Below are 12470 nucleotides of genomic sequence, written 5' to 3'. Positions count from 1 at the left end.
CAGATGGGGCAGGCATTAGAGGGAGAGCTTTAATTGTGTATCTGGTTATAGCTTTTATTTCTGAGCCATTTTGAACTATATAGAACGTTAAATGTATGTATTTTAAAATTAAAATATTTTATTTTTTAATGTTTATTTATTTATTTTGAGACAGAGAGAGCGTGCAAGCAGGAGAGGGGCAGAGAGAGAGGGAGAGAGAGAATCCCAAGCAGGCTCCATATTTTCAATGCAGAGCCTGAAGCAGGACATGAACTCATGAACCATGAGATCATGACCTGAGCCAAAACCAAGAGCTGGATCCTTAACTGACTGAGCCACCCAGGCGCCCTCAAATTAAAGCACTTTAAAAGACACTGCAGCTTGGGGTGCCCGGGTGGCTCAGTCAATTAAGCCTCTGACTTCGGCTGTGGTCATGGTCTCTCGGTCTGTGAGTTTGAGCCCCTCGCTGGGCTCTGTGCTGACAGCTCAGAGCCTGGAGTCTGCTTCGGATTCTGCATCTCCCTCTATCTCTGCCCTCCCACACTCGCACTCTGTCTCTCTGTCTCTCTCTCTCAAAAATCAAACATTAAAAAAAAGATACATCGGCTCAACAGAGTTAGGGAACCACATGATCTTTGTAGCATTACCCACCCCACTTCCCACTGGCTCAGTTTCCTTTGCTGCATGGGACCAGGCTGTCAGCATGGGGAGGAGGCATGCCCCGCCCCCAGGTTTAGATTTTGTAGCCTGAGCACTATCTTTTACTGGAGCCACCACTTACCTTTCCCACCCCAGCTCCCTGGGGAAAACTTAAGGGCTGTTTTCTCAGAGGCCACTAAGGCTTTCCAGCTGTACCAGGGCCCCTGCTGGCAGCTGAGATTCCCCTGGGATAAGAGAATCTGAGGGTCCTGCTAACCACCAGGCCCCAACCATCTGGGAAAACTTGAGTTCAAATAACCCAACCAGTCCTGTCCTACAGATCTGAACCCAACTAAGGCAGGGCTGAGAATGAGCCGGGATGTATCAGTACTAGCTTGTTCAGTGTCTGTAGTCTACGGGTTGTTGTATATTTTGGCTAACCTCTGCCCTCAGCTACTTCTCCTCTCATTTCAATCCCCTGTGCTGCCTCCTCCCCACTACTCTGGGCTTCTTCCCCTGATTCTACTTATTGCTGCCGATTACCTTCTGGTATCAGACAGGCGCCCATCAAGAAACAGATGGCATGCTCAAAATGGGTAATTGGAGAAGAGTTTAATAAGAGATTATTTATAAAAGCATGGGCAGGGTCTAGGGAAACCACTAGGGATAGGGCAAGAAGAGGGATGAGCAGCAAAAAGGGATGGGTGGAGAGCACCCTGGCAGGAGCTGAGACTTGTGGTTCATTAAAGGAGGCAGCCAGCTCACTGTGACTCATCAGGGAGGGAGCCTGGGAAATGAAAAACCCCAACCTCACTCTCCTTCCTTCCATCTCCTATGGGTATCCCATTTTACAAACCTAACACAGGGCACAGGAGCCCATTGATTCTATCCATAGAGGTCAGCTTCCCAGGCAGAGAGTATGGGGGGAAGGGTGGGAGGAGATCTGGAGGGACAAATGGAATATATCTACCACCCCTCCCATAACATTTTAGAAAAATTATCATGGGAAAATTTTAAACATATATAAAAAAAGTAAAGAGAATAGTATAATGAACACCATGTAGCGATTACCCAGTTTCAACAATTATCAACATAGAGCCAATCTCATTTTATCGATATCCCCACTCACTCTGGCCTCTTATTCCTTTTATTTTTTTATGTTTATTTATTTTTGAGACAGAGAGAAAGAGAGCCTGAGTGGGGAGGGGCAGAGAGAGAGGAAGACACAGAATCCGAAGCAGTCTCCGGGCTGCGAGCTGTCATCACAGAGCCAGACGGATGTGGGGCTCAAACTCCCCAACCACGGGATCATGACCTGAGTCGAAGTCAGACGCTTAACCAACTGAGCCACCCAGGCACCCCTGCCCTCTTATTCTTTTTAAGCAAATTCCAGACATCATATCATTTCATGTCAATAATTCAAATGCATCTCTAAAATATAAGGGTTCTTTTATTATTATTATTATTAAGTTTATTTATTTATTTTGAGAGACAAAGAGTGTGAACAGGGGAGGGGTATACAGAGAGGGAGAGAGAGAATCCCAAGCAGGCTTTGCAAGATCATGACATAAGCCAAAATCAAGAGTCAGCTAAGTGAACCAACTGAGCCACCCAGGCACCCCAAGATAAGAATTCTTTTAAGCCACAAAACCATTAACAAAAGTAATAAATAAAATCCTAATATCCAATCAGTGTCAGACTTCCAATTGTCCAGTAAACATCATACATGACTTTTTAAAAAACAATTTGTTTGATGTCTTTTGATTCCCTTTTAGATCTATAGCTTCCCATTCCATCACTTTTTCTTTATTTCTTGAAGAAAACGGGACATTTGTCCTGTAGCATATCCCACAGTCATGATTTCAGTGATTGTATTCCCATAGTCTAATTTAATGTGCCCTCTTCTATTTGCTATAAGCTTATAGTTGGCTCCAGAGGCTTAGTCAAATTCAAGTCCAACTTTTATTACTACTTCATAGACAGATAATGATATATTCTTCCCTCAGGAAGCACAAAAACCTCATTGACAATTTTTGTGATGTTAGTAGCCATGATGATTGATGCTTAGATTAACTTATTAGAGATTGCAAAATGATCATATTCAAATTTATTCCAGTTCTTGTGTTAGCAATTTTGGCTTTTGATTTTTTTTTTTTTTTTCAATTCACAATACTTCATGGAACTCACCCATGTCACCTGGTATAGCCCCAATGGAACCTTCTTAATGGCTGCATAACTTTTGTGGTATGGACATATTATCATTCATTCAGCCATTCTCCTATTGGCAGGCTTTCACTTGGCGTCCAGTTTTGTTTTGTTTTGTTTTGTTTTGCAACTATGAGCAATGCTGCGATAAAACATCCTTTTACACATGTCCTTACTTACTAGTACCTTCATTCCTATGGAATAGATTCCCGGGAGCAGAGTTGCTGGGGAAATGAAATATATTAATATTAACAGTTGTTACCAGATTCGTTTCTAAAATGACTGTAATACTCCAATGTCCACCAGCAATGTGCAAGAGCACTTTTTAATCTATATCCCCACCAGTTATAGGTATTACAGCTTTTATAATTTTTGCCAGGTTAAGCACGTCTTACTGCTCCCTTCTGTGGAGCCAGTCTTCTAGGTTTAAATTCTAATTCTGCCATTTACTATATGTGTACCTTGTTCAAATTAACTTCTCAGGGTCTCAGTTTCCTTACCTGTAAAATGGGGATGATAATAACAATACTTGCCTTAACATGTTGTAAGGTTTCAGTGAATTAGCATATGTAAAGTGCTTAGGACAGTGCCTGGCTTATTGCAAGCGCTTATCATTATTTTTCTGTCTCTTTTAACATCCTCTCTTTTCTAGAGCTTCATGGTGTATCACATCAGTTTCTCTGTTGCCAGCACCTTAGCATCCTGAGCCCCCTGTTCTTTTATCCTCCCACCACTGCAAAGCCCACTCTCCTCTCAAGCTCTTACCTGGGCTGCCAGATGCCATCACGCACACAAGGCCATTAGGAATGCAGACTCTTGTCTCAGATGGGTCCTGAACACTGATTGGAAATCTATGCTTCTTTGAGTGCATTTCCCCTCACCTCCCCCAAGCAGGTATTCTAAATGATCACTACACTTCCTGATCCTCTACCCAACTAACCTCTACCCCACTAACCTTTTAGCACATAACTTTGAAGCACTTACCTATAGCCTTATAAAGGCAGATGTGTCAGACTGACTTGTTCAACACCCATTTCAGTGTGCACCGTCTGGAAAGATAAAAGGCTCCTTTGCTGCCGGGGTTTTGGATGTAATTTGGGTTATACCAATTAGAAGCACTCATGCATCAGATGGTGGCATTCTCTCACAGTGAGAAATAATTTATTCAAATTGCTTTAAAATACAGTGTTTTAATGACACAAACCCAGTGGAATATACCCTTAGGGCAAAGTGCTCTTAAAAAAATCTTAAACTGCTTTTAGTAGTCTTAGTGATATTAGTATTACTATTTTCTCTCACACACACAGGAGAAGCCTAATAATTATGATAATGTTGTTAAAAATAAGGATTTTTCCACCAAAGATAAAAGAGAGATGCTAGTATAAAATCAAATAAATTATACAGTTTAATCATAAATTCATATTGGAAATATCAATATAAACTCATGACTTAGGTTATTTTATTTTTTATTCTTTTTGTATTGTTTTACTTATTTTTGAAAGAGAGAGACAGAGTGCGAGCAGGGGAGGGAAAGAGAGAGAGGGAGACCCAGAATCCGAAGCAGGCTCCAGGCTCTGAGCTGTCAGCACAGAGCCCGACGTGGGGCTTGAACCCACATACTGTGAGATCATGACCTGAGCCGAAGTTGGATGCTTAATGGACTGAGCCACCCAGGCACCCCTAGGATTTTTTTTTTTTTAATTGTATCTCTTAGCTTTGTACACTGACAGAGACTTAGATACAATGATGACTCAGGAGCATGAACACACTAGTACCAAAATGGTGGCCTCTAAATACCATTTTCACCTAAAAGAAATAGGGCTCCTTAGAGAGATGGCAGATTCCACTTAGAGTTAGAAGCGTATGAAGTAAGCAAAGGAACTATCAGTGACTACTGGGGTTTGTCAAAAGGACACAGGAACCAACTTGAAGGCACTCCCTCTGGTTTAAGATGAGATAATTTGGGTATCAAAATGAATAAACATTGCATTGATTGATAAGCATCAATTTCTTAAATTTATGAGTTCACAATGGTAGGAAAAAATGAAACAAAAACCCAGAAAGCTTATTTGTCATCATTGGAGCTAGAGCACCAATTCATTGTTTTGAAAAAGTGGTTTTTAAAATAAGAGAAAGAATCAAACACGTATCTGCCTTTCCTGTACATTAATTGAATTTTTCCATAACCAGATAGTTGATGAAGAATCTTCTTCTTTTTAGGAGAATCCCAGATAATATGCAGAATAATGATAAAACAAGATATTACCATTTTTCAGGTCTTAATAAAATGATGGATCTTAGTGATGATCATCAATGGCTGCTAAAAACCATTAGGGGAAAGATTGATAGGAAACTTTAAAATGGATGAATCAGGCTGACGTCACCTGATCTTACTAATTAAGAGACAACACACATTATCTGCCCCTTGATATGTTGTGAGGGGAGGTATGTAGTCTCACCTGTTACATATTCTGCCTACAAAAAACCCCCACTAATCTAATCAAATTGCTCTATATAAATACCGAACAGAAAACACAGGGAACAGAGATTGAGTTCAATGACACCCTGCAGAAGCAATGAACCAAATCCAGAATATAATATATCCTACAGGATAAATGATCCAGTTTGTCCAATAAATCAATGGTGTGGGAGAAAAGGGAGTGGAGCTGTTAGAGAATAAAAGAAACTTACGATCTACAATAACCAAAAGAATATATAAAGCTTGCTTGGATCCCAATGTGAACAAACTAACTGAAAATGATATCTGATATCTTTGGGAGAATTGAGGGACTTTGAAGGTGGTTAAATAGAAAAAGATTGGCAAAATATTGAAAACTGTTGAAGCTTAGTGATGAGTACAAGGGTGTTCATTATATGATCATTTCTACTTTTGTGTATGTTTAAAATTTTCGATAATAAAAGGTTTTTAGGGGAACCTGGATGGCTCAGTAGGTAGAGCCTGCGACTCTTGATCTCCTTAAAAGACAAGGAAAAACCAAGAAAAAGTCACAGAGTGTAGACTAAAGAGACATAATGACTAAATGCAAGATGGTATCACCTGAATCAGATCTTGAAAGAGAAAAAGGGAAATCCAAATAATGTCTGGAGTGTAGTTGAAAGTATTGTACCAGTGTTCATTTCTTACTTTTGATAAATGTACCAATGTCGTCTTAGCCCATTTGGGCTCCTATAACAAAATACCAGACTAGGTGGCTTACAAGCAACAGAAATTTATGTCCCGCAGTTCTGGAGGCTGGAAATCCAAGATCAAGGTGCCAGCATGGTCAAATGAAGGCCTTCTTCCAAGGTCATAGTTGGTGTCTTCTCATTATGTCCTCACATGCTGGAGGGGGATAGGGATCTCTCTGGAACCTCTTTTATATGGCACTAATCCCATTCATGAGAGCTCCACTGTCATGACTTAAACACCTCCCAAAGTCTCCACCTCCAAATACCATCACCTTTGGGGATTAGGATTTCAACATATAAATTTTGAGGGGACACAAACATTGGTACCATAGCAATGGTTATATAAGATATTAACATTAGAGAAACTGAGTGAAGAGTATACAGGAATATTCTGTACTATCTCTGCTACTCTTCTGGAAATCTAAAATTATTTAAAAACTAAATGTTAAGGGTGCCTAGATGGCTCAGTTGGTTGAGCATCTGACTTCCACTCTGGGCATGATCTCATGGCTTGTGAGTTCAAGCCCTGTGTCAGGCTCTGCGCTGACAGCTCAGAGCCTGGAGCCCGCTTCAGATTCTGTGTCTCCCTCTCTCTCTGCCCCTCCCCCACTCACGCTCTGTCTCTCTCTCCTTCAAAAGTAAATAAACATTAAAAAATAATAATAATAGACAAATGTTATAAATAAATAAATGTATTAATCTCTATCCATGAGTTTCTTAAAGTGAATTTACACCTTCAGAGAAAAATACTTATATCTCTATTATTGGCTTTAAATAATTCTTGAAAGATGAAGAAATTGGCATACTTATACTACCTCCATGTTTCCTCACCTCTAGGATATCCAGAATTTGGTTGGCTATATTATGACTTCTATTTATATCATCTCAGTGTATATAAGATGTATATGCTGTTCTCTTTCTGTAGTCATTTTAGCCTTTAATGGACCCATTGATCACTCCTAGTCATTTTTATTGTTATATCTGTTGGTAGAAATTTATCAGACAGTTCTGTCTTCAAGAAAGACTCTTGAGAAATATAAAGCCATCTGTGCCATTATAGTTGGATGGCGGTCTGCTCACCACACATTCTCTTTCTCCGAAGACTTGGTAGGCATTACTCCTCCATCCTCTAATGTTGGATGCTATTATAGAGGGGCTGGAAGCCAGATGAATTTTTTCCCATTCACGAGTGACTTGGTTTATTTGCAAGGGTTCTCGTGGGATTCTCTCTTTATTTCTGAAATCCGTTAACTTTGTCAGGATATGTGTTGAAGGTAGCTATTTTATTTCAATTTTACCTGGGATAGGTTTATTCTTTCAAGCTAAAATTCAAGTCTTATTTCTGGAAACACTCTTGAATTTTATATTTGAACATTTTTGTTGATATTACTGTTCCATTTAATCTATTCTCTTATTCAGAAACACCAATCATACATGAGGTAGGTCTTTGTTCTTTATATATGTCATTTTCTCTTTAATCCTTTTATTTAAAAATTTTTTAAGTTTATTTATTTTGAGAGAGAAGGAGAGAGTGGGGAAGGGGCAGAGAGAGAGGGAGAGAGAGAATCCCAAGCAGGCTCCCCATTCAATGCAGAGCCCAATGTGGAGCTCAGTCCCATAAACCATGACATCATGACCTGAGTCGAAATCAAGAGTTAGATGCTTAACCAACTGAGCCACCCAGGTGCCCCTTCTCTTTAATCCTTTTAAACTTCTAAAACTACTTGTTATATTCTCATTCATTTTGTTCACTTTTCTCAAGTCTACCTTTCATGCCCATGGCTTTTACCCCCAATAATCTCTTTCTTTTTTTGATGTTTATAAGATGACCTTCATTTCTCCTTTATATATCTTCTCCATTTCTTTCCTGAGCCCTGCTAGCTTATTTCTTATTTCTTTTATCTTATTTTTTTTCCTTGAGCTGTTTATCTGTGTTTAAGTTCCTTATTCACATATTGTGCTTTTATGTAGTTTTTTGTATTCCTATATAAATCTTTGGTCATGATTTTCATTTTTTTCCCTGGCAAATTATCTCCGATGTGTGCCCTTTGGTCTTCTCTTGGTCTTGCTCCTATATTCTTGAGGATATTTTTGTACAGTTCCTATATTGCTTCCTTTTTATTATTAATAAAATTTCAATGATGATTTATTTCCCTAGACCACCACTTTGTGGAAGGCAGAAAGGACAATGTTGAGCAGCAGAATATTTTCTTGGTTCAGTGTAAAGCCCTTCAAGGTATAAGATAATCTAGGTTTTCTCTCTCTCCCTCTCTCTCTTCCCTGCCCTCACTTATGTTCTCTCTCTCTCAAAATAAATAAATAAACATTAAAAAAAAAACTCACGAGATGAGTTCAGTAGTAGAACAATGATGACAGAGGAAAGTATTATTAAACTTAAATGTATATCAGTATTTAATTTAAATGTATATCAAATGTGCTCAAACTGAACAGCCAAGAAAACAAAAATTGAAAAAAATGAACAGAGCCTCAAGAAATGTGGGACAGTAATAAAAGGGCAAACATTCATGTCATCTGAGTTCTAAAAGGAAAGGAGAAAAAGTGTGGTACTGAAAAAAAGTAATTGAAGAAATAGTGACTGGAGACTAATTGATTAATCTGAAGAAAGATAAACAAAAAGAAATCCATACCTAGATACATCATAACCAAACTGTTAAAAACTAAAGACGAAGAAAGGATCTTGAAAGCAGAGTAAAACAGTGTATTAGCTATAGGGGAACAACTCTTTGAATGACTGCAGATTTCTTATCAGAAACCATGGAGATAAGAAGGAAGTGGCACAAAGATTTTGTGTTGAAAAAAGTCAACACAGATTTTTATATCCAGGGGCACCTGGCTGACTGAGTCAGAGGGTACGATTCTTGATCTCAGGGTCATGAGTTTGAGCCCCACGTGGGTGTAGAGATTAGTTAAATAAATAAAACTTTAAAAAGAAGAATTTTGTATCCAGTGAAAATATCCCTCAGGAATCAAGGTGAAACTGACATTCTCAGACAAACTAAAAGAAATCGTTGCCAGCATGCCTGCTCTAAAAGAATTAGAGTTTTTCAGATAGAAGAGGAATAATAAGAGAAGGAAATTTGGACCATCAGGTCTGAAGGAAGAGCAATAGAAATAGTAAATATCTGGGTAAGCAAAATAGGCCAATCTTCTCTCAAATAATTTAAAATGTGTTTAACGATTCAAAGCAAGAACTGTATAATTGTTTGATCGGGTTTTCAGTGTATGTTGATATAAGACAAGTATAACATAAGGGGATGAGGGTAAAGGGACCTATGTGGTGGTAAGGTTTCTACATTCTACTTGAAGCGGTATAATATTAATTCAAAGTAGAGTGTGAAAAGGTAAGTATGTATATTGTAATCCTAAGAGCAACCACCAAACCAACACAAGCTATGTAAAGAGATAGCTGAAAAACCTAATGGATAAATTAAAATGAAGTGAAAAAGATGTTCAGAGAATGCAAAAGAAGGCAAGAAATAGAAACAGAATAACAAAAAAAACAGAACGAACATCTGATAATAAAATAGTAAACATAAATGCAAGCATATCAATAACAGCACTAAATGTAAATGGTCTACACACACCAATAAAAAAAAAAAACGAAGTCTGAAAATACATTAAGCAAACACTTAGAGAACAAAAAAGGGAAAATCTCACAATTATATTTGGAGATTTCAATACTCTGCTCTCAGAAATCAATAGAACTAGAAGAAATCAGCAAAGATATAAAAGTGAACAACACCATCAATCAACTACATCTAATATTTATATAACACCCCCCCAAACAAGAGCAGAATATGTTCAAGTGCACATGGAACATTTATCCAGATAGACCATATCCAGGGTCATAAAAAAACCTCAGTACATTGGAAAGAATTGAAATCAGAAAGTATGTTCTGTGTCTCCAATTGGAAATTAAACATATATCCCTAAATAATTCATGGATCTCAAAAAAATTAGACAATATTTTGAACTGAACAAAAATGGAACTATAACACTTCAAAATTAGTGGGATACAACTGAAGAAGTACCTAGAAGGATATTAGTGGTATCAAATGTTGATATTAGAAAAGAAAGAACTGAAATCAATAATCTAATTTTTCACCCTAAAAACAAAACAAAACAACCTAGAAAAAAAAGCAAAAGAAACACAAAGCAAGCAGAAGGAAAGAAATTATAAAGATGAGAGCAGGGGTACCTGGGTGGCTCAGTCAGATGAGTGTCTGACTTCAGTTCAGGTCATGATCTCATGGTCGTGAGTTTGAGCCCCACATCAGGCTCATTGCTGTCAGCACAGAGCCTGCTTCAGATTCTCTGTGCCCCTCTCTCTATACCCCTCACCTGCTCGTGCTCTCTCTGTCTCTCTCAAAAATAAACATTAAAAATTTTTTTAATAAACAAATAAACACATAGATCAGTGGAACAGAATAGAGAATCCAGAAATATATTCACAGAAATATGTACAACTGATTTTCAACAAAGATGCAAAAGCAATCCACTAGAGTGAAAGTTACCTTTTCAACATGAAGCTGAAGCAATTGCACATCCTCAGGGAGAAAAAGGAGAATCTCAATCTACATCTCACGTCTTACACAAAAACTAACTCAAGATGAAACAGGACTTCAATGCAAATCATAACTATAAAACATTAAGAAAAAAGTAGGAGAAAACCTTTGGGACCTAGGGCTAGGCAGAGAATGCTTAGTCTTGACACGTAAGCATGATCCATAAAAGAAAAAAATTGATAAATTGAGCCTCATCAAAATTAAAACTTTTTCTCTGTGAAAGACCCTATTGAGAGAATAAACCTATAGCCTGGGGGGGAAGTATTTGCAAACCACGAACCTGACAAAGGATTTGTATCTAGAATACATAAAGAACTCTCAAAGGTTAACGGAAACAAAACAATAAGTTGGCAAAAGGAGAAAAGACATAAACTTTCACCATGAAAAGATACTCCACATCATTAACTATTAAAGAAATGCAGAACAAAATCCCAGTGAGATACTACCATACATCTATTAGAATAATAAAACACAAAACAAAACAAATACTGACAATACCAGGTGCTGCCAAGGAAGTAGAGCACTTGGAACGTTCATGCACAGAGTAGGAATGCAAAATAGTATGGTCACTCTGGAAAACAGTTTCTTATAAATTTAAACATATACTTACTACAAATCCCAACAATCCGAGTTCTAAATATTTGCCCTAGAGCAGGGGTCACCAAACTGAGGCAAGCAGGTCAAATCAGGCCAGTGATCTGCTTTTGCCTGTCTGCAGGCTAAGAATGCTTCTTATAATTTTAAATTCTTTTTTCTTTTTTAAGTTGATTTATTTATTTTGAGAGAGACAGAGACAGCACAAGCAGGGGAGCGGTAGAGAGAGGGGGAGACAGAATCCCAAGCAGGCTCCACGCTGCCAACGCAGAGCCCGATGTGGAGCTCGAACCCGCAAAACCGTGAGACCGTGACCTGAGCCAAAACCAAGAGTCAGACGCTTAACCAACTGAGCTACCCAGGCGCCCCGAGAATGCTTTTTATAATTTTAAAGAGTTGTTTGTTGTTTGTTTGTTTGTTTTAAGAATATGTTACAGAGACTATAAGTGGCCCACAAAACCTAAGGTATTTAGTATCTGGCACTTTACAGAAAATGTTTGCCAACCTCTGCCCTAGAGAAATGAAAACTTATGCTCACACGAAAACTTTTGTACATTAACTTTTATAATCCCCTCTATTCCTTTTGCCCCAAACTGGAAGCAATCCAAATATCCTTCCGTTGGTGAATAGATTAACTCCATGTGACACATCATCCATAATAATGAAATTCTACTTAGCAATAACAAGGAAGAAACTATGGTTACATAGAACAATTTGGATGACTCTCAAAGGCATTATGCTGAGTGAAAGAAGTCAGTCCCAAAAAGTTACATACTGTATGTATGATTTCACCTATATGGCATTCTCAAAAATACAAAATTATAGAGACAGAAAACAAATCAACAGCAGCATGAGGGAGTTTGGGGATTGATGGAACTATTCGATATCCTGATTGTTGTGGTAGTTACACAAATCTATATATGCTTTAAAATTCATAGGCGTATATATCAAAGAAAAAAGTTTATTTTACTTGTATGACAACATAAAAAGGAAAATAATTTAAAAAATTCAAAGTGGCCAAACGTTTGCCAGTGTGTAGCTTCTTTTAACGTGGCTCCTGAAAGAAAATGAAATTTTAAATTGAGCTAACAACAGTAATGATGGCAAAACAAAGACAAGAATGCTGGTGCCATTCCATGTAAAGTTTAGATTGTTTGTTAAACTCTGGCATGTTGTCAGCCATTATTATAGAGTTTATACTATAAAATATTGCTTATGCCAGCACAAGGAGATGCTGCAGTGGTTACATGGTAAATGTCATGGATCTGTGGGCAGATG

General features: G+C 38.0%; 2 long non-coding RNA genes across 2 annotated transcripts in view; one reads left to right on the top strand and one right to left on the bottom strand.

Moving 5' to 3' along the window:
• Nucleotides 1-12470, top strand: part of LOC145714219 (uncharacterized) — a 189379-nt gene that overhangs the window by 142612 nt on the left and 34297 nt on the right. The gene's annotated exons all lie outside the window — the stretch shown is intronic.
• Nucleotides 1-12470, bottom strand: part of LOC145714220 (uncharacterized) — a 31235-nt gene that overhangs the window by 10606 nt on the left and 8159 nt on the right. The window contains exons 2-3 of the long non-coding RNA XR_014136810.1: nt 3808-3872; nt 3010-3047 (exon numbers count right to left, since the gene is read on the bottom strand). This is a non-coding gene — a long non-coding RNA (uncharacterized LOC145714220). The remainder of the gene's footprint in view (nt 1-3009; nt 3048-3807; nt 3873-12470) is intronic.

Source organism: Panthera onca, chromosome X, assembly GCF_046562875.1.
Source record: "Panthera onca isolate mPanOnc1 chromosome X, mPanOnc1 haplotype 2, whole genome shotgun sequence".
Lineage (NCBI taxonomy): Eukaryota > Metazoa > Chordata > Mammalia > Carnivora > Felidae > Panthera > Panthera onca.
The sequence above is the reverse complement of the archived record's forward strand: the minus strand, read 5'-3'. Positions and strand labels throughout refer to the sequence as shown.